This window comes from Ursus americanus, chromosome 11, assembly GCF_024610735.1.
Source record: "Ursus americanus isolate L20-20 chromosome 11, mUrsAme1.1.p, whole genome shotgun sequence".
NCBI lineage: Eukaryota > Metazoa > Chordata > Mammalia > Carnivora > Ursidae > Ursus > Ursus americanus.
Genome location: NC_142137.1, coordinates 41,339,684 through 41,367,272, shown reverse-complemented (window position 1 = coordinate 41,367,272; position 27,589 = coordinate 41,339,684). Strand labels below are relative to the sequence as shown.

Below are 27,589 nucleotides of genomic sequence, written 5' to 3'. Positions count from 1 at the left end.
CAGATGCCGGGCTGGATCCCAGAACGTTGGGATCACGCCCTGAGCCGAAGGCAGACGCTTAAGACCGAGCCACCCAGGCGCCCCATTAAATAAAATCTATTTTAAAAAATAATGGAAACCTTCTTTATGGCTATCCTTGTATGAATATATGTTATTAATATAAGTCTCTTGGAAATTATATGAAATTTCTAAAAATCTGATATGTAATGTTATCACTCATAATTCCATTATCTTAAAATGTGGGTCAAAGAAATAGCTGAATTTCTTTGTCAATTGCATTATAATGAATCTCACAAGATCTTTAGCCATAGACATTTTTAAAACATTTGCCATTCACAGTTATTGTCTTACTCTGATGCTTTGGCAAAAGTGCTTGTCTTCAAGGAGATTCATGGAAAGAACTCTGATAAGTACAGGTTTCTTATAGTTTTCAGGTCATACCACTAAACTGGGTATGAATTTACAGGACACAAACAGAGAAATTGATGACTTCATAGAACTGACAAAAGATCAAGATCAACAACAGTTAATTACATGAGGGTGAATGAACTGATGAGGGTGTTTATAATTTTTATGATTTTTTGTTTGAAACATTGTTGATTCTTCATGTTTTGTTTTTTTACATATTTCTCTTTAATTATCTATAATGTACAGCAATTTGGTAAACTATATCTCTGTGAACAAAGATGAAACCATTACTTTTTCTCCCCACCTGATCCCAGAATTAAAAAATTCTCCATAAGTATTCTTATTTTAATGACAATATAGTTATTTGTATAAATTCAATAACAATTGTTTCCCTTGTAACAGGACACAATTAGAAGCATTGGTTAAATTCATAAGGCTTTGCGTGGAATGTCATATTTGAGAAAAATGTGCATAGACTCAGATATGACCAGACATCTTTAAGGATCTAAGGTTGACTTTATGGAGCGGGGAAAGCCCCTTGGAAAAACCAGCCTGGGACCTTACTTACAGGGTTCCAGACGGCCTTATCAGATGAGCAAGGAAGGTCATTTCCTTGTGGGCCCAGGAAACTCAGGATATTTTGGAGAGCTCGGAAAGAGAAGACTTTATCCAAATCTTTAGGTATTGCCAGTGAAATCTGATGGCCAGTCCTTGGTGTGGCTTCTTTGATAGCTAGAAGTAGGGATGACTACAGAGAGAAAAAAATTATGTGTCAATGGAAACTATAGTACACCCTTGTGAATATCAGATTCTAATCCTCTTAATTGTCTTTGAAGTTTTATTTTCTCCTTGTAAACTAAAATGAATGCTGAATTCTTCTCATTTCCTCCAATATCTGGCTATAACTCTCCAAACTAACATTTCCATTCTTTTCTCCCACCTTCTGACTTGGAATCATTGAGAACTAGAACTTCCCTTTTCCTGAAGCCATGCAAGCTAAAATGGGGTAACTTTATATAAACCTCAGAGAAATCACCAAAATAGCTCATATATGGACAGTCTTCATGCCTGTTGCTGTGTGGACCACTCAGAAAGATCACCAGAGACATTCAAACTGCAAGCCAAGAAAGTCTATCAGATTGCCACTGTCTACCCTCACCCCATCTGAAGGCACTTTGAGCCCAATGTCTAGAAATCTTATCAACAGGCTGCCTTCAGAAAGTCTAAAACTGGGTTTATAATGTGCTCCAATCACTAACCTTTGTTTCCTGTTTGTTTGTTTCCATAGAAACTCTTATTAAATACCTGGTGCCTCTTATTAAATGTCTGATGCAAATTGTTGTACCATATAGGCCTAACTTGAGAAACCTGCATTGTCACCTCCTAAAATGAGACGCAACCCTTTAACTGAACTGACTTATCCTCAGGATTAAGAGTTTGGTTCCCTTAGTTGTTCCTTAGATGAGTAATCTACCAACGCAGGACATGTTCAAACCTACTTAATACTATTTACACCTTTGGCCCAAGGTGTTAAAATATTTCACAATATTATCCAAATCCTTGAACAGATTCCCAAGACTTCTGAGATCACTGACCCCTTTTTATGTTTGGACCTTTAAATTTGGACAGTAACTATGGACTGGATTTCAGGCTCTTGCCTATAGAATTATTATAGAATTTGCTATTCTGATCCTGTTTCGGTGTGCAATGTCTGGGTTACAACAGAGCCCTACACCTGACTTTTAGTATATCATCTACCCAGGCAGTTAGTGTCCTCATCGTAAACTCTGATGTTGTGACAGCACAAGGTGGACTGTGGTGTAAACTCTGATAGTTGTGGGTTTTTTTTTTCCCTTTTTTGTAATGCAAGTGCCTAATTTAAGCTTTGATTACTGAAGCATCCAGTTCAAAGAGGCATCCATTTCAAAGATAGCTATCTCAAATATACCTATCTCCAGCTACACAACTAGAAAATGAGTCAGGCTGCCTACCCCCCAACTGAACCTCCTTTGTTTTACAGATCTTGGCTGGTTTCAATAACTATCCATCTAGGCCACTTGTTTTTTCTCTTCGCATGCTTTAAATTCTCCATTCTTGGGGCACCTGGGTGGCGCAGTTTTTAAGTGTCTGCCTTGGGCTCAGGGCATGATCCCGGCGTTCTGGGATCGAGCCCTGCATTGGGCTCCTCCGCTAGGAGCCTGCTTCTTCCTGTCCCACTCCCCCTGCTTGTGTTCCCTCTCTTGCTGGCTGTCTCTCTCTGTCAAATAAATAAATAAAATCTTAAAAAAAAATAAATTCTCCATTCTTAACTTTTATTTTTACCAATAAAGAGTGAGTCAGTGAAACCCTAGTCCTCCACCCTTAATGACTATAAAACCAGAACTCCAGCCTGTGAATTCTCTCTCTCTCTCTCTCTCTCTCTCCTTCTCTTTCTCTTCCCGCAAAATCTCACTGTGTGGCCCCAGGGATGCCATGTGCTTTCCAGGATATATGAACAATAAACTTTTGTTCCCCTACCCAAAGTTTCTTGGTGGTTATTGCTGAAAGGCATCTCACAATGATAGTAAGAAACACAGGGCTGGTCCAGCCACACATTGGTTATTGATAGGCTGGGACTGGCACAGGACGACTGGTTAACCAGAAGAGTTAGTTCACCTGAATGCTTTAAATGGCAGGGAATATCTGGAAAAAAATGTTAATGGTATCCTGCTACTGGATCCCTGCATCTGCCTTCTTCCCTCCTTTCTTGTATTCTGATTTTTTCTTTTGATTTTCTGAGATATGTTCATTGTCTTCCAACACATTCCCTGGTTTGCTTATGCTAGTCACAATTGGTTCCTACTGCTCCCAACCAAAAAAATTCTATGAATGATGTTACAATTGAAATAACTTGAAGTGAAAGAAAAACACATTCTTTGGAGGTTGCATGGTAGAATTAACATTCTCTGTTTTTCAGTGAAAGCATGAACCAGTCATTGTGTACTATTCCATCAGAGCACCTAACCACACACAATATTTTAATTGTTTCACTATCAGATCCCCCCCTAGACTGTAAGCTTTATGAAGAAATGGAACATTAGTGATTTGCACACTAATGAATCCCATACATTTAGCACAAGGCCTGATATTTAGGAGTTGTGCCGATATTTCTGAGTAAAGCAGTTAATGAGATAGACATCTTGTCATCCTTACCATGTTGCACTTGGCAATTTTGGCTAAGTTCATCTTCATAATGGTTAAGCTCTTACATCATTGCAAAATGTACATATTTTAGGCAATTTTGGCTAAGTTCATCTTCATAATGGTTAAGCTCTTACATCATTGCAAAATGTACATATTTTAGGATGAACTACAATGATCTATTTTTAGGCAACAAGTACTTATTAAGGGTCTATTATATACAGATTTGTATTAGATATTATGAAATTTAATAAAGCAATTAATAAATAAGTTCAAAACAATAAAGACAGAAAGTAAACAAAATTAACAGCCTGAATATAATTCTAAAGGTAAATTATGTGATATACGCAAGATAGAGAGGTAAGTTTCTGTATACATGTAAGGTAAAATTTCAGTGTGCCACTTGACATTAGTCAGACAGTGTAGCATTTCAACTGACAGTGAAAAGATGGGAGACTTCTCTGAGTAGGAGAACAGGATAAACGAAGATTGTACAGGGGAGAGTAAAGAAAGAGAGAGGTCTTCCTGAGAAGTACGTCATGGAACAAGGAATCAGAAGCCATTATAGATGAGGCAACAGGGAGGGAAAGTGGGCAGTGGCATTACACAGTGGTGAACAGCCCCAGTTCTGCAGCCATGTAACTTGAGTTACAAGTCTTGAGGCTGATGAACAAAAGACCATAAACTTCAGCTTCTGAAAGATCATAAAGGATAATATTCCATTTAATTAATTTTCAAAGTAGGTGGCTATTATGTTTTCTGTTTGCGTCTTGCTGTCCTGTCTGTTAAAATATAAGTTGCTATATTCACCTAGACAAAACCAGTTGGTGATTAATTTAAAGGCAGATGGCACAGACACATTTTTCCTACAAGTATGGCTTTTTTTTTTCCAGTTATGATATTTTCTTTCCTGAAATTCAATTTTTAAAGATTTCACAGGAAGAGTTCCAGTTGCATATGGCTTGTATTTCCAAATATGATATAGCCACCAGGTCAAGAAGCCTTGAGATACCTGTCCAATGAGTCATCGCTATTTATGCAATGTTTCTTTTTTTTTTTTTTTTAAAGATTTTATTTTATTTTATTTGGCAGAGATAGAGACAGCCAGCGAGAGAGGGAACACAAGCAGGGGGAGTGGGAGAGGAAGAAGCAGGCTCCTAGTGGAGGAGCCTGATGTGGGGCTCGATCCCATAACGCCGGGATCACGCCCTGAGCCGAAGGCAGACGCTTAACCACTGTGCCACCCAGGAGCCCCTATGCAATGTTTCTTTGGGGAGAACACGAAGGCTGCCTGCCACCCAAATCAACTTCCTTTTCTATTGACTGACTCCTGACACATTTACAAGGGATGAAAGCTTTCATCCTAAAAAAAAAAAAAAAGAAAAAAAAAAAGAAAAGAAAAGAAGAGAAAGAAATTCTAAACGAAGATGTTTTGTGAACATAAGGAGTTGGTTTAAGTTTACTTCAAGGTTTAAATGAATGAGGTTGATTCAGTCATGCCAGTAGAATACTTACTTTTGATCTAATGCAATAAGTTGATCATGTCATCCCAACTCTCTTTGCCCAGGGAAAATTTGCATAGTATATCTCAGTGTGGAATAGCAATAAATATTCTGGATCACTGATTTACTTATTTAAACAACTCACTGAAACACGTTAGCCAATGTAGCTTCAGTTTTCACACCACCCATAACAATATAATTTTGTATTGAGTAAAATTTACATTGCAACCTTGATACCTTCAAAGTTTAAAAAATAAAAACATTTATATTCTAAAGATGATAGTTTCTGACCTTTAATAAACATCATTTCTTTGCTATCAAGGACTTCATGCTATTGTAGGAAGAGAAAATGTCATATAAGAAGGAATCTAAAATGGATTTACTTTTAGATTCTATGTCTATTGCCACAAAAGTAGTTACAGTTAGCATCTAAAACAAAGGGCCTATTATATCCAGATTTGTATTAGATATTATGAAATTTAATAAAGCAATTAATGGTAGTTAACAGTTGGCATCTAAAACCATGAAGGTTTCAAACATATCCCATATGGAACTATAGGTAGACTCCTTTGGGCAAAAGAAACAAGGGGACTGTTCAACAGAAGCAGCAGAAAGAGGCTATGTCAAGTTATTATAACTATAATACCTGCATAGCCATCAATTTGGCAACTGTTTATCATTACAAATCTGGTGAATAATTTCTGAGAAACACTTGTAGTTTAAGTATTACAGATTGCAAACATGAGATCCTGGTTTTAAAATTGTAGTAAATACACCCAGAAAAGAAATTACAGAAATGAGACAAATACGATCATGTACTGCTGGTGGAGTGTAACTTGGTCTAAACTTTCCAGAACCTTCCCAGAAAACAATTTGGAAAACAAATATCAAATGCCTTTAAAACTTATTCATGACCTTTGGACACTTTTAGCAATCTATCCAAGGATTATCAGAGATCTTTTAAAAAGGTAGTATGGATGTTTTTTACGGTACTCTTGAGAGCAAAAATTAACTCTACAAGAGAATGATTACATAAATCATGTCATTTCCAAATTACAAGATATTGTGGAGCCAATAATCATGTTTTGAAAACTTTCAATTATTTTTAAAGTTTTATGATTTAATGTTAAATTTTTGAAAAATGAGTAAGAAAACAAATCAAATGATGCTATTTCAGTTCTTTATAGTTTCTAGTGCCAGACAGCAATGGTTGCTATATTTATTGATTGATCAATCTAAATACAATACTGTTCTTTTAGGTCATACAGAGCAAATCTCTTTCAACTTCTCTAACATTTGAATACTTGAAACAAGTATGGAAAGCTACCAAATGATCTGCCCACTCATCCTCAACCCTAACAAAATGTCACAACTTGTCGAAATTAAACATTTCTGGTACCACCAACCATTTCTTTTCTTTCTTCTTTTTCTCTCTCTTTTTCTTTCTTTCTTTCTTTCTTTCTTTCTTTCTTTCTTTCTTTCTTTCTTTCTTTCTTTCTTTCTTTTCTTTTTTTTTCTTTCAAGATTTATTGATTTATTTATTTGACAGAGAGAGAGAAAGAGAGACCACAATGGGGGGTGGGGGGAAGCAGGCTCCCCGCTGGGCAGAGAGCCCAATGCAGGGCTCTATCCCAGGACCCTGGGATCATGACCTGAGCCAAAGGCAGACGTTTAATGGACTGAGCCACCCAGGTGCCCCACCAACCATTTCCTATGTGACATTTTCCATTATTTATTTAATGTGTATTTATACATAATGCTTTCTATCTACAGATTACTCTTCTTTGTGCTTTATATTGGTGAGTTGAAGTAGCCCTCAGGGTATTTTCTGATCTGAGTTATCTAGAGGATCAGGGTTTAATGACACACAGAAAAAACAAATAAGGCCTGGAACCATTCCAGGTAGAGTTAAAATTAAATCCAGCCCTCCTACCCCCACACAAATCTGTGGTTTTTGAAGGCCTATGCCTTCTGTAAAATGATAAATAAGGCAAAATCTGTACAATCAGAAACTATATCTGTCTTAATTTGTGCTGTGAGTAAGGAAAAATTCTCCTTTGGGGATTTGTAAACACAGGCATGATTTGGGCAGCTTTAGGGATTTAATTTAAACTACTTGTATGGCATGGGAAGTGCCAAGCTTGAGAAATAAATTTGCAGCTGTCCTCATGGGCAGAGTTCTGGGTACCTGGCAGAACATTCTCCTTAAAGGGCATACATTTAATCTAAGCTCTCAGAAGTCTAAGTCAAGCAGATAAAATCAGGCCAAACATGATCTCACATCTCAGAATTATGAAAGTCACAAAATTAAAATGTTTAAATGCTTGAAGAAGTAGAAATAAATAGAAATGAAGCAATTAACCAGATATTTTGTTTCCAAATATTGGCAGATCTGAAAAGTAAACAAATAGAAGTTGTAGGAAAAAATGTAATCATTGAATTTAAATATTCAATGTGCTTTAAATAATGGACTACATGTAACATAAGAAAAATTGGGAAATTGGAAGACAGATCCAAATTAATTTTCTAAAAAATTGCACACAAAAATAAAGAACAAATATGAGAGAGATTAAGACACATGAAGGATAAAATATATGTATGTATATACATGTACATATGTGTGTATATGTATATTATATATGTACACATACATATATACACACATTTATATATATGTATTTATATGATGTTCTAGAAGACAGAAGCAAATAGAAAAAGGAAGAGGCAATATTTCAAGAGATAATAGTTAATAAATGTTTATAATTAATAAAGGACAAATCCTCATAATCAGAATAAATAAAGGAAAATTCTTCCACAACATACATAGTAAAAATAAAAGCAAAGACAGAGAGATGATATTAAAAGCAGTCAGAAGAAAAAGATGACCTTTGTAGGTAATAATAATTAGATTCACTGCAGACTTCTCAATCTCAACAGTGGAAACCAGAACATTTCAAAGTACTGATACAGATTAATTTCAACCTGTCATTATATATACAGATAAGTTATTATTCAGGGATGTAGACAAAATAAAAACATATTAGAACAACAACCAAAAATAGATTCATTCTTCTCCAATAAACCCTCAATAAAGGAAATTCCAAAGTATATTTCAAAAAAGAGAAAACCGTCCCAGAAAAATGAGAAGGAATAATGATGAAGTAATTGATAAAAATAAAGAAAAAGATATATTTTTCTTAAAAATTTGAACAATAATATCAATGTCTAACTCAGGGAGCAAGAAAAGAAGATCTGACAAAAAATAGTGGACAATTACATAGTAAGATGGAATTAGTCAGAACTATGTGTAATATTTATTATAATTTTCAAAGGAAAAACCAAGAGAAATAGAATTTATAATTACCAAGTCAGTGTGTGTGTGGGAGGGCAGTAGAAGTGTTTTAAAAAACTACAGTAATCCAAAAGAAATTCAGAATGGTGAAAAAAGAGAAACATAAAAATCAAGATATACAGAAAGCAGAAAATAGGAAAAATTTGATATGAAAACTAGTGAAGGACAGAACAAGAAAGGAAATCTTCTGGCCTTTCATGAGTCATAGATGCAAAAATCATTGTATCAGGACACTGGGGCACTTGGGTGGCTCAGTTGGTTAAGTGGCTGCCTTTAGCTTGGGTCATGATCCCAGGGTTCTGGGACTGAGCCCCTTGTCTGGTTCTCTGCTCAGCAGAGAGCCTGCTTCTCCCTCTCCCTCTGCCTGCCACTCCACCTGCTTGTGTTCTCTCTCTCTCTCTCACTCTCCCTCAAATAAATAAATAAAATCTTTTTTTAAAAAGAAGTATCAGGAAACTGAATTAACTATGCATTTAAAAATTATACATCATGATCAAATTGGATTAATACCAGGCAGGAATGCAAGAACACTTTAGCATTTAAAAGTTTACTATGAGTTCAGTATGTTAATATCTTGAAGAAGAAAAGTTTTCTGATCATCTCATTAAATGCATTAGTGAAATTCAGCATTTACTATCACAATTCATAGCAACTTAGGAATAGGAGAAAACTTCTTTACTCATAAAAAGAATCTACTATAAACTTACGGAAATTTACCACACCCACTAGCGAAATGTCTGATTAATTCACATTAAGATCAGAATTGATCTCAACAATGCTATCATCAGCATATTGAATAACATGAAGAAAACCATAGGAATCAGCTAGACAAATGAAAGAAATAGAGACAAAATTAACCAAAGCATCATATTTGAAAAGTAAGCCACCAGGCACCCCCCCACCAAACAAACAAACAACAAAACCTCAAAACTATTTTAATTGAAAGGAAAACCACCCAAAGCACTATATTAATAGAAAATACAAACATTACTTGTCAGTCCTTGATAGAAAAAGTAGGCAGAGGGGCGCCTGGGTGGCACAGCGGTTAAGCGTCTGCCTTCGGCTCAGGGCGTGATCCCGGCGCTATGGGATCGAGCCCCACATCAGGCTCCTCTACTATGAGCCTGCTTCTTCCTCTCCCACTCCCCCTGCTTGTGTTCCCTCTCTCGCTGGCTGTATTTATCCTGTCGAATAAATAAAATCTTTAAAAAAAAAAAAGAAAGAAAAAGTAGGCAGAAATTATAACTCTAGATAATCTGATGATATAATTAATAGAATTTATTAATTTCCCCAAATTTGTGCCTTATAAACAATACAACTTATTTCTTAATAACAATGGAAAATTTGCAAAAATTGATTATGGGGCCACAAAGGAAGTTTCAAATTACAAAAAAAACATAAATGGCATAGGCCATATTCTCTGAATATAATGCAATAAAACCAATGTAATAATAAAAGTATGAACAAAAATATCACTTAAAAATTTAAAACTCAGGGGGGTTTCATCACATTTTCATCCAAGAAGAAATCAAACTTGCACTTAAAAATTAAAGCCGTAATTCTTTATAAACATACATTCTTAAACCCCTAAATAAAAATTAAGCAAAATTAATTCGGTCATATGCCAAAAGTAACACTTATTTTAAGTGGCTCTTATTAAGAAATACTAGAATAAGTTAATATTAGAATATATATTCATATAATTAATTCAATCAATAAGTCAAAGCCAAAAAATATGTAATTATCTCACTAGAAACCAACACAAAATTCAATAAAGTTCAATATCCATTCCTGCTGAAAGACTCTTCACAATAAAAAGTTATTTTTGTCCATATTTATTAATATCTATATAGTATTCCCATTTCTGGTATTGACAAAGAATTTCATTGTAGACTAGCCCTCTTACCAAGAAGAGCTAGAAAAGCTGATAAAAATTCCAAAGCGCATCAGATATGCACTACAATGATATTGCTGAGTTATTTGGCTCTGGGCTATGAGGTGAGGTCCTCTGAGTTCCCTTCTGAATCCCACCTGGATACTCTTGCATGATGGCTCCAAGTCTTTCTACTCAAACAAGAGGAAATATAAGGCATGTACTTCATTGAAATAAAGCAGGGCATGCTTCCTTCCCCCCATCCACCGTGCTCAAGAGGGGGGCAAGAAGAATGTTTACCCCATGATCTGAAGCCATTTGAGGATGCCAGAGTAAACCCAAGCCTGCCACACGGATCAGAGACAGATCAAGTCACAAGTCCCATATGACGGAAATTCAGGAGTACATTTTTTAAAAACTACCTAAATAGTCCAGAAAAAACATCTGGAAAGTTTCCTCTGATCTGGCTAAAATGCACAGTATATCCAAATTTCTTTCTTTTTTACCTTTAGGCATTGCTACATAAACCTGCCAGTGTTATTAATGCATCATCCTCTGTTATTCCTTGCTTTACTAAATATGGGAAGATCAGAGAAGCAGGTCCTTAAAAGAACCAAGTGTTACTGCTTTTGAAGGAAGAACAGCTCTGCTTTTCCTTTTTCTAACGCATAGGGTGCTGCAGGCCTTCCACAGGGGAATATGTGCAAAAGGGGGAAAAAAAAAAAGAAAAAAAAAAGCTAGGTCTATTGAACGTTCAAAAAAAAAAAAAAAAAAGAATCTGTAGAACAGAAATATACTTCCCCAAATCTTAGGAAATATTTGATCCTAATAAAGAGCTCTCAAAATCTGTGTTGATGGACTGAAATAGTCATACTGTTCGACTGTGTCTTTTGTCTTCCTAAACCACAGTGGTACATAAAGTTTTTAAGTTATTTATGTTTTTCCTCACGTCATTTTCCTTCATGTCCAAAAGCCATAAATAAGTTGAAAATGACAAGTGTAGATGGATTCAGAAGTTTTATATTTGACGTCTTCACACAGACTGTCTAGTTGGTGGACCCAACTGTTTTTGTTCCCCTGCCCCCATCACATTGTAGGCTGTCCTTGCCTGTGCTCCTGTTTCTGTCTCATGGTTCTGAGGCAAGTGGGACTGGTGCCTCTTTGTTTTCTCATAACAGTGTTTATTCGCTTCTTTCATGTTACATTACCCTGCCTAGTAACCAGCTTTTAAATTTATTCCTTTTTTTCTTCTTCCTTCCTTCCCTCTTTCCTTTTCTTTTCCTTCTTTCCTTCCTTCCTTCCTTCCTTCCTTCCTTCCTTCCTTCCTTCCTTCCTTCCTTCCCTCCCTCCTTCCCTCCTTCTCTCCCTCCTTCCTCCCTTCCTCCCTTCCTCCCTTCCTTCCTTCCTTCTTTAATTTCTTCCTTCCACTAACTACATCACCTAGGTCCAATGCTGAGCTTTTAAATTTTTCTCTGGTGTCAATTCCTCAACATCAATGTTTAAACTCCACCAAAAAAATGATGAGCATTGAAAATGGAGACACAGCACTGTTGTTTAGTGATCTCCATATTGCTGTAGTGCGTAATCTGAAAAGATTTGAAATTGAAAGCATGATAAGCTCAGGCACATATTAAATTAGGGTAAGTGCATTCTTTACAAAACCTAACCACAACTGAAAAATAGAAAACCTGTAAGAAATTGGACAGTAACATACTGAGAGAATGGAAGTTTTTATAGTTAGGACCAAATGACCCTGTAATGCCGATCGATTGAATAGCCAAACCAATTTTTGAAAGGAATTTAATTTAGTTTGATCTATGTTTATAGAAGGAAATAAATGCTTCATACATTGAGTTTGTAAATTAAGGAACATGTAGTTGTGATTCGACAACTCTCTATGTTATGCTATGATCACCCCAAGTATAGTAGCTACCATCAGGTACCATACAATACTATTATAATACCATGGACTATATTACACAACTATATTATAATTATAATACCACGGACAATATTATAATACCATGGACTATGCTGTGCATTTTAGCCCCTTGCCTTACTCATTCCATAACTGGAAGACTGTATCTCCCACTCCCCTTCATCTGTTTTGCCCATCCCCCCTTCCCCTTCACCCACCATCAGCTGGTTCTCTGTATTCATGAGTCTGTCTGCTTTTTCTTTGTTTATTCATTTGTTTGGTTTCTTTAGGTTCCACATAAAAATGATATCATATGAAAAACCACCTGAATTTTTAAAACAGCAGGACTTTATTGCAGGGGAATGATTATACAGGAGATGAAAAACTGAGGAGCCCAACGAGACAGCCAGGCCGTCTGGAGGCTAGCAACAATGGCAAACCACTATTTCCCCCATCTCAGCCTGAAGGGACAAAAGGCAGAGGCAGCACTATCAGAGCACAGGGTCCAGGTCACCTTTCCGGAGCTGGGGCACCATTAGAAAACACAACTGCTGCCCATCAAGGCGCCGCTGTCAAGGAGATGGAGCAGACAGAGCATGTCTTCCCTCTTCCTCTCACCCTTCAATTTCTCTCCCCTGTCCCACACTGGCAATACGCCAACTGGCAGCGGAGTCCATTCTTTTGCAAAAGAGCCAGACCAAGAAGGGAATTTGAGGACAAATTGGCCCAGGACCTGCAGAGGGAATATAAAACAGGAATTAAGAATATTGAACCTAACATTGGGAATATCGGTTTTGAATGCTCTACTCACTCCCTACCTCTCTATTGGCCTGGCTGTGTAGCCATGCAGTCAGCAATGTTTGCTGGCAATCTTAAAATACTCTTTCTTCTTTTTACTCAGACACAAATGAGGTAGAAGAAGCTCTAAAAATGGTATAAAAAACCAAATAGAAGAAGGTGGTGTTTTTTTTTTTTTTTTTTAATATATAGCTCAGTATTCAGTACAGATACAAAAGAGAAATAATTGTTGAAGCATTATAAAGAAAATAAGCCACAAGATTTGGGTTCAAGTTATAACTTTTGCCTTTAGAAGCTGTGAGGCCTTTGGCAACTTATTAAACCACCTGATCTCAGTTTATAGTACAGGGTTAAATCAGGATGTATGATGCTTCCTGTTCTGTTCGTTCTTCTTTCTCTAGATTTCTTTGGTTTTTTTGTGGTTCCATATAAATTTTAGGAGTGTTTTTTCTACTTCTAAAAACATGCCATTAGAATCTTGATCAGGATTCCATTGAATCTACAGATGGCTTCGGGAGTGTTGATATTTTAACAATTATTAATTCCTTCAATCCATGAACATAGGATACTTTTCCATTTATTTGTGTCTTCTTCAATTTCTTTCATGAATGTCTTGTAGTTTTTAGAGTAGAGATCTTTCACATCTTTAGTTAAATTTATTCCTAAGTATTTTATTATTTTTGATGCTACTGGACATAGAATTGATTTCTTTCTTTTTCAGAATATTTGTTTTTAGGGGCACCTGGGTGGCTCAGTCGGTTAAGCATCTGCCTTCAGCTCAGGTCATGATCCCAGGGTCCTGGTATCAAGCCCCACATTGGGCTCCCAGCTAAGCAGGGAGCCTGCTTCTCCCTCTCCCTCTGCCTCCCCCCACTTGTGTGCTCGCTCTTTCTATCTCAGATAAATAAAATCTTAAAAAAAATATCAACAATCGCTAACACTTATATACTGCTTTTAAAAAAAGAATATTTGTTTTTAGTGTATAGAAATGTGACTGATTTTTGTATGCTAATTTTGTATACTGCAGCTTTACTGAATTCATTAATTAGATCAAACAGTTTTTTGATTGTACCTTTGGGATATAAAATCATGTAATGTGCAAATAGAAACAATTTTACTTCTTTCCAATTCTGAGAACTTTTATTTTCTTTCTTTCTTTTTCTTCCCTGATTACTCCAGCTAGGACTTCTGCCTAGCACTCAATGAGTGCTCAGTGGGTGCCCTCTAGTCTAGTTGCTATGTCCCTAAAACTTTACCAATATACTTCAAGGTCTCTGAGTAGTTCTCCTAGCCATTCATCTCACTTAAAAAGGAAGACTGTCAGGGCGTCTGGGTGGCACAGTCGTTAAGCGTCTGCCTTCAGTTCAGGGCATGATCCCAGCATTCTGGCATTGAGCCCCACATCAGGTTCCTCTGCTAGGAGCCTGCTTCTTCCTCTCCCACTCCCCCTGCTTGTGTTCCCTCTCTCGTTGGCTGTCTCTCTCTGTCAAATAAATAAATAAATAAAATCTTAAAAAAAATAAAAAATAAAATAAAAAGGAAGACTCTGCTTGCATATTCCTGGAGTGAGAAGAACAGAACACTGAGAATATCCCAAGAAATTTTCCATACCAGCCTCTTCAAACTCTCTAAAGGAGGGTACTCTGACTCTCTTCAAATTCTCTGAAGAGTACTGTAAATCTCGAGCTGGATGACGAACAACCACTGACAGAATCAGTTCTTCTTGGCATCATGGGAAACAGCCACTGGAATACACAATCAAATTTGTTGCTCAGCTCCTCACTCCCACTATAAAATCAGATGAAGTTAGCAGCATTCATTCTTTGTCCCCGGCTTCTTTGGTAGACACACTAAGCATTAGAAACCAAGGGAAAATTTTCCCTATAGGCTCTCTTATGGGCAAATTCCTAACACAAAATAGGGTGAAAGTTTCTTGCATTAACCTATTTTGCTGTTACTGTGCAATCGCCAGTCTGCAACATCCTTCTTCTAGCTCCTAGTGCATCTTTCTCTGGTATTAAACGATTGGTCAATAGCTTATTGGCCTTCCTTGTCTGTAAGTTTTTTTCACACAAAAGACTCCACAAAGCCTGGCTCATTTGTCCACCCCACAGTGGATTATAACGGGCAATTGAGATGACAACATAACCACCAAGAAATGAGCAGAGAGTATGTTGCCAACATGCCTGTTAGCATTGTAAGAGACTTTTAGGGATGCCATATATTGACATCTTATTAGGAGAGGTCACAAAAATACTTAGTAAAATTGTATTAAGCTTCTTTTGTTGAACATCTCCTTGAAAAGAAATATCTGCACTTTAGCTGAAGTATCTTGCAAAGTATATGGCTCTCAAATATCCTACTCCAGAGCTAAGTGAATCTAGGAGTGAAACCATACTCTCCCACAACAGCTGAGAAACAATTAAGTGCCTTCAAATTTCAGATGTGACTAAGTTCATGCATAATGACTTAGTTGGTCCGTATACTTTCTGAGTTCTGACTATTAGGTTCAAAGAACAAAGTGACTTGCTACTTTTGTCTCTAGGTATTCTGTCTAATTGGGTAGTCTTGTATCTAAAGGGTGTAAGTTTCACTTTGGCCATGACTTACTAGACTATCTTGGGCCAAGAACTATGCAGATCATCCAGGGTAATCTCTCTATCTCAGGATTCTAAACTTAGTTATCTGCAAAGTCCATTTTGCCTGCTAAGGTAATTTATTCACAGTTTCTAGGGATTAGAACATGAATAGATTTGAGTATTGCCATTATTATTCTGCTTATCATACAAGCACTATCTGCTAAAGAGTAAATACATCTTAGTAAAAATGTCCTTTGTTTTCCCACCATTTGTAATATTCATTGTTGGATATTAAAACTGATTTCAAAAAAGTAACCAAATCATATATTGATATAGCCATTTTCATGGAGTTCAAAAACTTCATGTATTTTAAATATTCTGAAATTAATTTTCAGAGTAAAGGGCATATATTGTACGAACGTAAATGATTAAAACTCCCCTAAAAGGTAAAAACTCTTAGATTGAGTTAAATGCTGCTTGTAAGAGGAACACCTTAAAAAAGTGAGAGAATATTAACAAATCATTAAACATCAATTTAAAAATGTTTACCAATGTGGAGAAATCTTTAAGTATTTTATTTTGCTAAATATTACATAGATTTTATGGGTGTATACATACATGTATGCATGTGGATATATATAACTAGATACACATGTTCCTATAGATAGAATATATCAATCTGTATTTTAAAAATATTCTCAAATATTAGCAGTTATATATATGAGATTGGTTTTTTTCTAATGCCACCTTTTTTTAAAAATAGCTGGGAGGATACCACGGAGTATCTCTTACTATTTAGGAAGTAAGGAAATGTCAGAAAGAGAGGGGGTGGGAAAGGAATGGAAGAGAGAGAAGGGAGAGGTAGGAGAGAGCAGGATATCATAAAATAACAAGCTGTAGCCACTTGATCCCTTAGTATTTAACAAAAATATCCACTTTCACCTCTTAATGGGTTTTTCTGGACATTCAACTCCTTAGAAAGGGATGAATGGTTTACCTATCCAGATATAAAGTTGGGTCGAAATACTTTTTAAGATCCATAAAGTCTTTTGGAATTGTTACAAAAGTGCAAAAAGAGTAATTAAGTGTGATGTAGGAAAGAAAATTTTATGTGTCTCAAGACTGATAGCCACCTTGAACCATTTGCTCAGGAAGAATGGATACAGGTATGTATCACCTGCTTTTGGAAGGATTGTGTTATTCCATTTTGTTTTAACAAAAGACCTACATTAGTACCTCTTTTCACTAACCAAAAGAAATCTTAAGAGGATTTTTGCTTTTACAAAAAAGGGCAACAAGCAAAAATGGCATTCAGCATTGGTTCTGCAGCAAGCCATTACAGAGGAAGCATGCACCCTGAGCAGCAAGAGTGGCACCACCATCTCCTTCCCCGGAAACTACACTCAGCATGTCAGCATCAAGCTGCCGTATCTTTAAACTGTATTTGTGAACATTTGTGCTGATGTGGGGCCATAAGCGAATGGTCAAAGAAGAATTCTTGAGACATTTTCCATGCAAAAAGGTATTTTTATTATAGCATGGGGGTAGGATCCATGGGCAGAAAGAGTTGCACTTTTGCCATATGAAGCTGGTGGTTATATGCTTAGTGCTCAAGAAATGGGGGACATGCAGGGAGTATTAGATCATAAATGTCTTCTTCAAATTTCTACTCATAAAACTACTTTTGTAAGATTTCTCTGGTGCTTATCATTCGGCTCAATATTAATTATCATTGAGATGTACAGGCAGTGATGAAACCCTTTAAGAATGTAAACCCTTTTAGCAACCAGTAAGTATTTGATTCTTATAAGAACTATGCAGGCTATAGGTCAACCTTCTGGGCTAAAGGTGAACATTTTTCTGCTTCTGTTCCTCATCATTTCCCCCCTGACCAATTTTCTGTCCTTAAATCTTTAAGAGTGTTAAAGGGCAAAGGGCTCATTTTCTGTAACTTCTTCAAGCTAACAGGGGTCATAGAGATGTCCTTACCTGTGGACCAAAATTGGTCACTGTAGGTGGTCCCTACAAGCAACTATTATGGCGGGCCGTTATTGTAGATTCCAGAGGGGACACAATGGTTGAATTTGTATCAAGTAGTAAGGATCATCTGTTGGACAGGCAAAGGAACTGTTTGTATGTATCTCAGCAATAGGAGAGAACAAAGCGAAAGAGACAACACATTAGGATTATTATTATAATGTTAAATAAGAAGAGCAACGAGAAGACCCTTTAGTGTGGACCATAGTCCACCTCCTGACCAGGAATGTAACCAATCATTAAGTGACAATGTAAGGTCTTTAAGAGCACCAATTTGGTTATTTATATCAGTAAGTAATCTTGGTATATTTTTGTTATAATCTGGAATATAGAACCAATATTCTGCTTTAATAATGGTACATGTACCTCCTTGTGCTACTAAGATACCTAATGTCATTCTATTTTGTACAATTGCTTTATGCATTAGAGTTACTTTAGTGTTTAATAACATAATTTTATTTTGAGTCATTTAAGGTTTTATTTGTGCCTTTATCAAGGGCTGCCATGTGCCATATAACAACTTCTAAATGTACTGACAAAAGAAAAATAGATGTCAGATGGTCATACCAATAGAACACGGATCTTGTCCATCATTGTTGTGAGCCCATCTGTGGGTTGGCATATTCAGTTAAAAATTTTGATAGTATGAAGATAAGAAAAAGGCCTCTTATGGCTACATCCCATGTAGCATTTACCATAGGCCAGCAAGAAACATTTTTTTAGTAATAGAAATATCCATTTATGTGCTGGTATTGGGATGGTCTATTATATCAGCTATGTATTGATAGAAATAATGCCAGTCTGTACCTTGTAATGGAGAAACCCACCAAGGGAGGCTTGAAGTGCTTGATATGGGCAGTAAGCCACACATCCAGCAGGATGATTGGTTTTGTAGCTCAACATAATTTTGTTCCTGCTGAAAAAAGAGTTACCATTTAGATATGGTGTGGATGTGTGCTAAAACTTTGGCTACATTAGCAGTCATCAGGGATATCTACACAACATAAACTTAGTATTAGCATAATAACTTTTTCTTTAACTTGCAGTTAGGATATCAAGGGCCATTAGGTTTTGCAGGGCCAGTTTTTTAATTTGTTGATAACTTCATTTTGGGTTTGGTTAAAGGTGGCCACTGTATGCTAGGCTAAAGCCTCTACTTTAATTTTACATCGATAGACAGTGGCTCCCAGGACAAATATGGCTAAGGGATAAAACCATTAAGAAGCCTTCTTTGTGTGATATCTAATGTTAACAATATCATAATTACAAGGAATCACTGGCAATTGGGAGATGATTTGTCCCAGGAGAAAAGGGCATCCCCAAGTGTATTATCCAATCCAGTTATAAGGAGGGTGGGGCCAAATATTATTTCCATAAGTTCACAGTTAACTCCATGGAGTGGGATATGTTCTGGCTTTTAAGGAGCAAATTTTTATCCCAGCCACATAGAATTGATCAAGGTGACAGATGAGTTACACAATTTTTGGGGAGTCCACCTCATTGTCCAGCTGTTTAAATAATCATGTCCATGGGGTCCCTTTTATTATCTCCACAGAGTAAGCAGAAAAATTGTCTATATATGAGTTATTATGGCAATCTCTCTGAAGTTTACCTCAAGTTGTCTAGTTTAGGCAAACATTCATGACAATTACTCAAAACTAGATTTTAACATTCATAAGGATGTGTTACTGAAAAATAATTTTTCTTTCTAAATTTACCTTTATTTCCAGAGATAGCCAAATCAAAACTAATTTGTTTGTAAAACAAGTCCAGTCTAAACAAACTTGGCCTCATTATTTACGTAAGCTCAACAAGAATAGTGGTTGATCATATAGATCCTTTAAAATCTGCTATGCTGGAAATTTGTATTGATTGAACTTTCAATAGCCTCTCAAGGCCAGAGCCAAGCCAAATTCTTGTCATTAGATTTGTCTGCAATACCTGTAGATTTGGGTGTATTCCTCTTTTCAAGGTCCCCCAAATATCCTGAGGTTCCTGCACCTGCCAGGAAGTGACATTCTTTACTCACCTGGTAAGGCTGCTGGGAACTCTGTAGGCAAGATATCAGGCTAACATTTCCAAGGGGCTCTATTGGCTCCATAAAGTCAATCTTAATTCTTTAAAGCTGTCTGGTTATATCTGAGTCTATGCATGTCTCTCTCAAATATGACATTCCAGTCAAAGTAATATAACCAATATTTCCAAATGCTGTCCTGTTACAAGGAGAACAGGTTCTCATTGAAATTATGCACATAATTAGAACTGCCATGGAAAGAATACTCACTGAGAGTTTCTGAATTCTGGAGTGTTCAGGTAGGGAGAAAAGTTAGATGTTTCAATTGCTTGCAAAGGAATATTTTATCATATTTGCATAAGTCACAGATATCTTAAGAGAAAACTTCCTTCATCTAAAAGAACACACATTAGAGAACCAGCAATGTTTCAAATAAGAGTCATAAAAACTATAATCATCTTTCTTAATTCATTTAGTCCCACGTTATTAATTTTTACTCAGTTTGAATGCAGATTTCCCATTAGTTCTGGAAATTTTTAATCAGTTCAATTTTATGATCTTAAAGATATCAAATACCTGTATTTGTTGATAAAAAGTCCTTTGTATGAATCTCCTTGAAGACAAAATTCATTTCGTAAGAGCATCAGAAAAATAAGTACAAATGACAAAAAATGGAAATGGACATGGTTAAAGATCTGATATGAGAGTTCATTATAATGTAGCTGACAAGGTAATCCAGTTATTTCTGTGATACATAACACTTCAATAATCAGAATATCAAGTGATGACCTTATATTATGACATATTAAAACTTCAAAGATTTCATGTATTTTCTTGAATAGTTATAGCATTTACCCATACAATATAACCCAAGGGATATCATCACTGGTCTGACAGTGCTTTCTAAGTAACTTTACATACCAAATAAACAAACCTAATTAGTCACAAAGACTTCATTTGCCATTTAAGCTCAGGAAGTTTGTTAAAAACCTCAGAAAGTTTTAAAGCACATGCCTAAATAGGATTACAGATCATTATAAATTTAATATTTGTATTTAACCAAGATGGCGATAAGGAATTCTACAGGAAGTTATATAGTTGTTAGTAAAACTTAGCTTCTTTAACATTGAGAAGTTTTAACTTTCTTGAGTAATCAAAGACCTGATAAAGACAAAACATAGAAGCTTTAGTTTTCTGGGCAGAAAGAAAAGAGAGAGAGAGAGAGAGAGAGAAAAGCTTTGTTTACACTCTCTTATGAAGAGCAGACCCATAATACAAGAAAACCTTTGACTTTTTAACAGAGAGTAAAAAGCAGAATCTCAATCTTATACCAGTGAACTTTTAAAATCCATTCATTTCAACCTTAGTCCTGACCATACATTAAATTCTTTTTAAAGCTTTCCCTTCACAAACTTTCTACAACTTCCTTTTGCATTTGGATTTTGTCCTAAGCTCTTTCTTTCCAAACAACCAGTCTCTAATTAGGACAAAATTACTTTCTTTTTTCCTTCAACAAAATATATTGTAATTTCTTATATCTTTCTTATATATCTCCTACTTTCCTACATACAGTGTTGCTTTCCTTACTTCCATTAGTCTTAATTACATTTATCAGAATTTTAATTCTTAGAATCCTTACTCTCCAGTGAAAATTAAGTAATACCCAATTGCGAACTGTCTATGATGCCAGAATTCTTTAGACTGGCAAATTTATAAAAACATTTAATAATTTCTAAAAACACATTTTCCATAGTATAATCTTTTAATAAAGCATAAAGTATGTTTACCAACAGACCCAAGTATCCTCAGTTCCTCTTCAATAAGCCAAAAATAGATAAACCTTATGTTCGATAATCAATGTTTCAGTATCTTATCTCATTTGGAAAAGAGTTAGACAGCCAGTGAATTCAATCCAACCCATCACCCAAATAAAACTGCCAAGTTTCAAGCCACTGAAGATTTTGAAAGCTATTTTAATAATTACCTGTGAAAATTTTGAGAGAGAAAAAATTAACCATCGTTTTAAGCCATATTTTGTTGACAAATTGCAAGAAATAACACAAGCCTATTTGACCTTTAGTAAACCTTGATAGAATAAGCATTTTATATTTAATGTTGACAACTCCAAAGATATGTCTATCTTAATTAAACCAACAAACTCAAATTAGCTTTAATATAGAATATGTTGCACCTATATCTGCCAAAATTCAATTAATTTGTTCCCCATTGTCAATTTTTACCTGGGGCATTGATGGGGAAATTGAAGTGGTCAGCTGAAGTCTAGGGAGGGGTGCTTTTCACTCCCTGATAGTGGGGAGGGTAGGAAGAGTAGGAGCTGATGGTGCTGGAGGCACGAAGATGGTACAGGAGCGGTTATACAGACCTTATCCATGGTGGTGCAGAAACAGGAGGAGGAGGAAGGGGAGGCAGAAGGTGTGGCCAGCAAGGCTGGAAGTGGATAAAAGCCCACAGGGCACAGAAAGAGGACTCATCATCCTAAAGCTTGTCAGCTCAGACAGATGAACAGATAGTTTGTTTTTTTCCCCCACCAACAAAAGGTGAAAATAGGCATTCCATGTCATACCAGAAGAGACAGGGAACTTCCCTGAAACCAAAGGAGTTTCAGCAGCTGCTTGGGAATATTCCTTAAAGTTCCTGTGCTGAGATAGCCTAACCACAGACAATAGGTTCCAATTATCATAGCCATTAACCTGGGAAATGAATGAGGGAGAAGCCCCCCTATACGAGAGTTACCTGGGTCTATTAGGAGGAAGAACAGTGAGAGAGTCAGCATCCCCTTCATTAGGGATGGCCTGTGATTCCTCTGGCAACCTGGGTCTGTTAGGAGGAGGAGGCCTATTTAGATAATCGTCATCCAATGTTGGAAGGGGGTTTAGTAGCTTGGTTAGTGGCCAAACACATTCTGCAAGAGGCCCATAGGCCAGGATCCTGATTTAGGGTCATGAATGCGTGCACATAGAGTACCTCAGTCCATTTGCCCTGTTTCCTGTAGAAGAAATCTAACTGATAGATCATACAGAAGTTTAATGGGCCATTTTTCCTTGTCTCTTAAGGAGTATTGAGGCCATGCAGTGCTATAGAAGATGAGTCTTTTTTTCCTTAAATATAGCAATCTGAATTGTTTCCAGTGGTTTAAAAGTCATCCCAAGAGAGTCCTTGGGGACTGAGAGAAGAAAATTCCCCCCACCCCCAATTCCCAGGTTGCATCCCATGCAGGATATGTCAGAGGTTCCTAGTGTCAAAGGGACCAGAGGCATCCCTTGGATGATCGCTATGAACAAACTGGGAGGGATGCTGGCATCCCTCCACTTCCCCGTTGCATTATAGACTACAAATGAGTGCCAATGAATGGATTGAAATACTGTGCTGTGTTAAGGAAAAACCTGCTGTTTTTAACCCATGGAAAACACTGGAAAAGTTTTATAAGAGGAAATTACCCAATGTTGTAATTTAAGTAGTCAGTAGGGGACACTGATGAAAAATAGCAAAGACAGAAATCCACCATGGTCTAAGGGACATTCCAACACATACAGTCTTTACACCAACTTCCCTAGGAAACAGTCCCTGGTTGGGTTTTAGTTTAATTGGGTACTGGTTTTGGCTGGCTCTAGGTGGAGTTCTCTTAGCCAGAAGCGGCTAGATCAGAGATGTGGAGATCACATTAGACCAATGAGAGGAATCCTCACATAGGAGTCTTAAAATTGGCAGCCAACCCAGTGACTTAGGTGGCTATCCTGTGCCCAAGATTGTTTTGTATAAGAATGGGAATAAAGAGAGGGCATCAATTTCTGGGTCTCATTACCATTCCAGCTAGGATACTGGCTTCCAGTCAAAAGGCTGACTTTTTATTTCTCCCTGTAGAATAGCCATGGGCTAGAGGATTGTAGCCTGAGCAATTGACTTAAAAGTGTTCCAGTAAGTGGTGCCTGGGTGGCTCAGTAGGTTAAGCATCTGCCTTCGGCTCAGGTCAGGATCCTAGAGTCCTGGGATCAAGCCCCACGTGGGGCTCCCTGTTCAGCGGGGAGTCTGCTTCTCTCTCTCCCTCTGCCCCCTGCTCATGATCGCGCTCTCGAGCGTGTACTCTCTCAAATAAATAAAATCTTCAAAAAAAAAAAAAATGTTCCGGTAAGACCCTGGAATGTACATAAAAGAGAAAAGGGAGTAACTCGCCAAGTTTGCACCGAAGCTTGGAGTCCAGAAGAGAAGACTGGCCCCATACTTGGCCCCAGAAGGATGTGGGGCCATGAGCAAATGGTCAAGATAGAATTCTTGAGACATTTTCAGTGCAAAAAACATGCTTTCATTATAGCACAGGGACAGGACCAATGGACATCAAGAGCTGCACTTTTGCTGTATAAAGCTGGTACTCAAGGAAAAGGGGACATGCAGGGAGTATTAAATTATGTCTTCTTCAAATTTTTACTCATAAAACTACTTTTGTAATATTTCTCTCATGCTTAACATTCAGTTCGATTTTTAACTATCAGTGAGATGTTCAGGCAGTCAGGAGGCCCTTTAAGAATGTAGCAATCAGTAAGTATTTGATCCTGTGAGAACTATGCAGGCTATAGGCCAACCTTCTGGACTACAGGTGAATGCTTTTCTGCTTCTACCCCTCATCATGTGCTTTATCTCAATTTATTTTGTGCATCTCTTAACAAGATGTGTTCTAGGTATCAAAAAAGCCTAAAACCTGGGTCTGGGGTTGATCAAAATTTTTTCCATAAACTAATAGTAGTTTCTTCTTTGCTTTATGCCATTTTGGTTTATGAAAGGTTTAATGGTAACTTTTAGATAGTGGATGATATCTGTATTGAAAAGTTTTGACTATAAAACATGATATGGAGTAAAAGGAAGAAAGCAGTTTAACAGTCAAGTGAAGGAGGGGGAGAATACCTGGATATGTATTTTGTGAAAAAGCAAATGATTAAAGAAATTGTCATCCAGTATTTGTTTATTGGGCCAGCAGTTAAAAAATAAGTACTGACCTGCTAATTATAGTGCACGACCTTGTAGCTTGTGGTTTGGCACAGCCATTATTATAGTAAAAGGTATTTTGACACTAGGTTGTATGTGCAAGTACACTGAAATGCTATACATACAGATGAGCAATCAGAATGATACTGGAAAAGAAAAAAAATGAGAAAGACTAGGTCTCGAAAGAGAAAAACTTTCCATCTTTCTATAGGATATGGGAAGCAAGTACCAGATATTTTGGTCTCAGCCCTCCCAGCTCCCACCTGCTTGTACTCACTAACCTTTGTTAACTTCTTTTCTTGTGGTTTAACTTCAAAATAGTAATAAATTCCAATTTATGGGCTTGACACCAAGACCTGGCCCACTTGCTTGTACTTAATAAACTTTGTCTTATATTTTTCCCTAAGCTCTTCTTTTTTTATTTTTTTATTTAAAGATTTTATTTATTTATTCGACAGAGATAGAGACAGCCAGCGAGAGAGGGAACACAAGCAGGGGGAGTGGGAGAGGAAGAAGCAGGCTCATAGCGGAGGAGCCTGATGTGGGGCTCGATCCCATAACGCTGGGATCACTCCCTGAGCCAAAGGCAGACGCTTAACCGCTGTGCCACCCAGGCGCCCCTCCCTAAGCTCTTCTTTCTGGTTTTCTTTTTCACTCAGGCAAAGGAAACCCAACACTACTCCCCAGGGATGGGGACTGCCTAGACAAGACCTCCTGCCATCCCACCTGCCCAGACCACCCAGACCATTTAAGCTAAATCTGACTTGTGCCTACACAGATGGACCATGGAGTGACCTCTAGAATGATCTTTACCTCATTATAATACTAAAATCTCCACCCAAAGAAGTGCCTCAGCCTCATCCGCCTAAAATAGATGGACAGGCACATTTCCTTAGGCTCATACATGACCTTATGCCTGTCTGTACATAGGATGACAAGACTTCCCTATCTAAATATTCATCCTAACCCTGAACAAAATGAATCCATTGACCCTTTCTCAGGGAGTCACAGCTTTGGAAACTATTCCCTGTGACCTCATTTACTGCAAATAAAAGTTTTCTTCGTGTGACAATTCAACCTTTGCAGTTTCTGACTCACCAAGGAGAGAACTCATGTTGGTTTGGTTACACAATCTAAGAACACCAGACACCTCGTTGCAAATTCCCATTCTTTCCTACTACACTCGCATAGCTGTGGGTAAAAAGGCACTACTTAAGCACAGTTAGAAAAAAGGAGTGCTGTTTTATCTGTTAGCATATTGGTCACAATACTGAAAATGCATAAATGCCATCTTTTGGGGCCACTTTCCTTGAATCTTTACTAGCTGCCAACATCTTTTCCCTCCTCCAAATCACTCCGCTGCTCTGGACCTCTTCTGATAGTGTGTGTGTGTATTCTAAAAACTTTTAAAACAATTTATCTCCTCAACTTGTTGGTAAATTCTGAGAACTAGCAAGTAACTAAATGCTTGGCAAAAAGATAAGGCATGAGTTAGTATCATCCCTAAAGACACATTTTGTTTCAACTTAAGAAAGATACCATCAGGAAATCCACACAAAAAATGTTAAAGGCTAAACCTCTTAGCCACAGCTGCCAACCTGGTAAAGCTGCAGTCCCATACACCTACATACAGAACTTGTGCAATACCATATACACACGTGCAAATTTATGGCATAATCAATACATCTAGTTACCCCCACTCTACAAACGAATTCTCCCGAATCACCAGTTAATCAAGCGAATATCCTGCTCAACAGAGTGTAATGGCTTAAATTGCTCATTTTATATTAAATTGGAATTAAATACTTTCAATATTTGGACTTCTTCCCATCTGTCCAAACTTGGTTCCCATTTATTCCCTATTATCCACATTTCCATACCCTAAAACTTGCTTATCATCCCCTGTTCTTGGCACTTTCTGCTCCTCCCACCAGACTACTCCCTTATTTACTAAGATCTACCTTCAGTTCCTCCTTTTTGACAAAACGATCCCAATCCTAATGAAAAATGGCATTCCTTTCCAGCTGTCTTCCAAAGTAGGTCCTGTTTGCTCCATAGGATAGGTATTGGCACAGAATTCTAAGCCTGCTGAACTTTATAAAAATCATATCACTCGCAGGGCATATGTTGAGTATTCGTTTAAAAAAAAAAAAAAAGACAAATACTTTCCCCGTTCAATAACGCAGAAAAGATGTTCAAGAAGTAACAGCTTTTGGTCCCTTCCTCTCCCCTTATCTTTCAAAATTCCCTCACGTGGCTTTCTTCTCCCTCCACTCTCCCCACATATACAGGGAGCCTGAAAAATAAATGGAGTCTGTAGGCTTCGCTAGACCAGCCCTTAACGCTGTGTCGCAGAACCGAAAACGCGAAGCGGGTCCATTCATCCCGGGACCGCTCACGACCCAAAGGAGCCGCACAGGCCGGCCACAGCGCGGGAGAACCCGGGCGCTTAGTCGCGGGCGGGATTTCCGGGATCAGGGGTGCCGGCAGGAGAACGGAAAAGGGCGCCGGGAGAGGAGGCGGTGTGGACATGCATGAAGACGCCGGGAAAAGGGACGAGGACTCCAGACAGGGGAACGCAAGCAGCGGAACGAAAGGGAGGCCCCCGCAAGAGGAAGAGTCCGGGGGGAGCGGAAGAGAGGAGCTGAAAACGGAAGAAGGTCTAGGGGAGCTGAAGGGGAAGCTGCCCGCCTTGCTGCCTGCACAACTGAGTGGGCGTAGGGACTGTACCTTAAGTATCATATGAGAGAGGACTCTAGCTTGTCGCTGTGTGATGGACTTTAGCGCTTCTCCACACGAATTCCAAGTGGACACCCGTCCGGGCTCAGCGGCGCGATCCGTGTGAGGCCATCGCAGAGGCCCAGTGCCCTCTGCGGGGCTTGGGGAAGCAGTGCAGAGCGCCGCGGGCGGACTTTGCGAGGTGAACGAGG

General features: G+C 37.6%; 1 protein-coding gene and 1 long non-coding RNA gene across 6 annotated transcripts in view; one reads left to right on the top strand and one right to left on the bottom strand.

Annotated features, from left to right (window-relative positions):
* Positions 1–321: 321 nt before the first annotated feature.
* On the bottom strand, positions 322–27,515 carry LOC123797611 (uncharacterized). 5 transcript variants are annotated; one of them, XR_015726106.1, is made up of 8 exons: positions 26,621–27,152; positions 18,455–20,274; positions 17,600–17,717; positions 14,643–14,776; positions 12,748–12,966; positions 10,349–10,506; positions 9,434–9,644; positions 322–1,156 (listed from the first exon to the last, which is right to left on the bottom strand). It is a non-coding gene; the product is annotated as an uncharacterized LOC123797611 (long non-coding RNA). The 5 variants fall into 5 exon arrangements; XR_015726107.1 differs by lacking the exons at positions 322–1,156; positions 9,434–9,644; positions 10,349–10,506 and having other exon boundaries at positions 12,464–12,966; positions 18,455–18,563; positions 19,589–20,274; XR_015726108.1 differs by lacking the exons at positions 322–1,156; positions 9,434–9,644; positions 10,349–10,506 and having other exon boundaries at positions 12,464–12,966; positions 18,455–18,563; positions 19,932–20,274.
* Positions 27,448–27,589, top strand: part of ECHDC1 (ethylmalonyl-CoA decarboxylase 1) — a 69,593-nt gene continuing 69,451 nt past the window's right edge. Inside the window, exon 1 of the mRNA XM_045805593.2 lies at positions 27,448–27,579. The gene's annotated coding sequence lies outside the window, so the exon portion shown is untranslated. The remainder of the gene's footprint in view (positions 27,580–27,589) is intronic.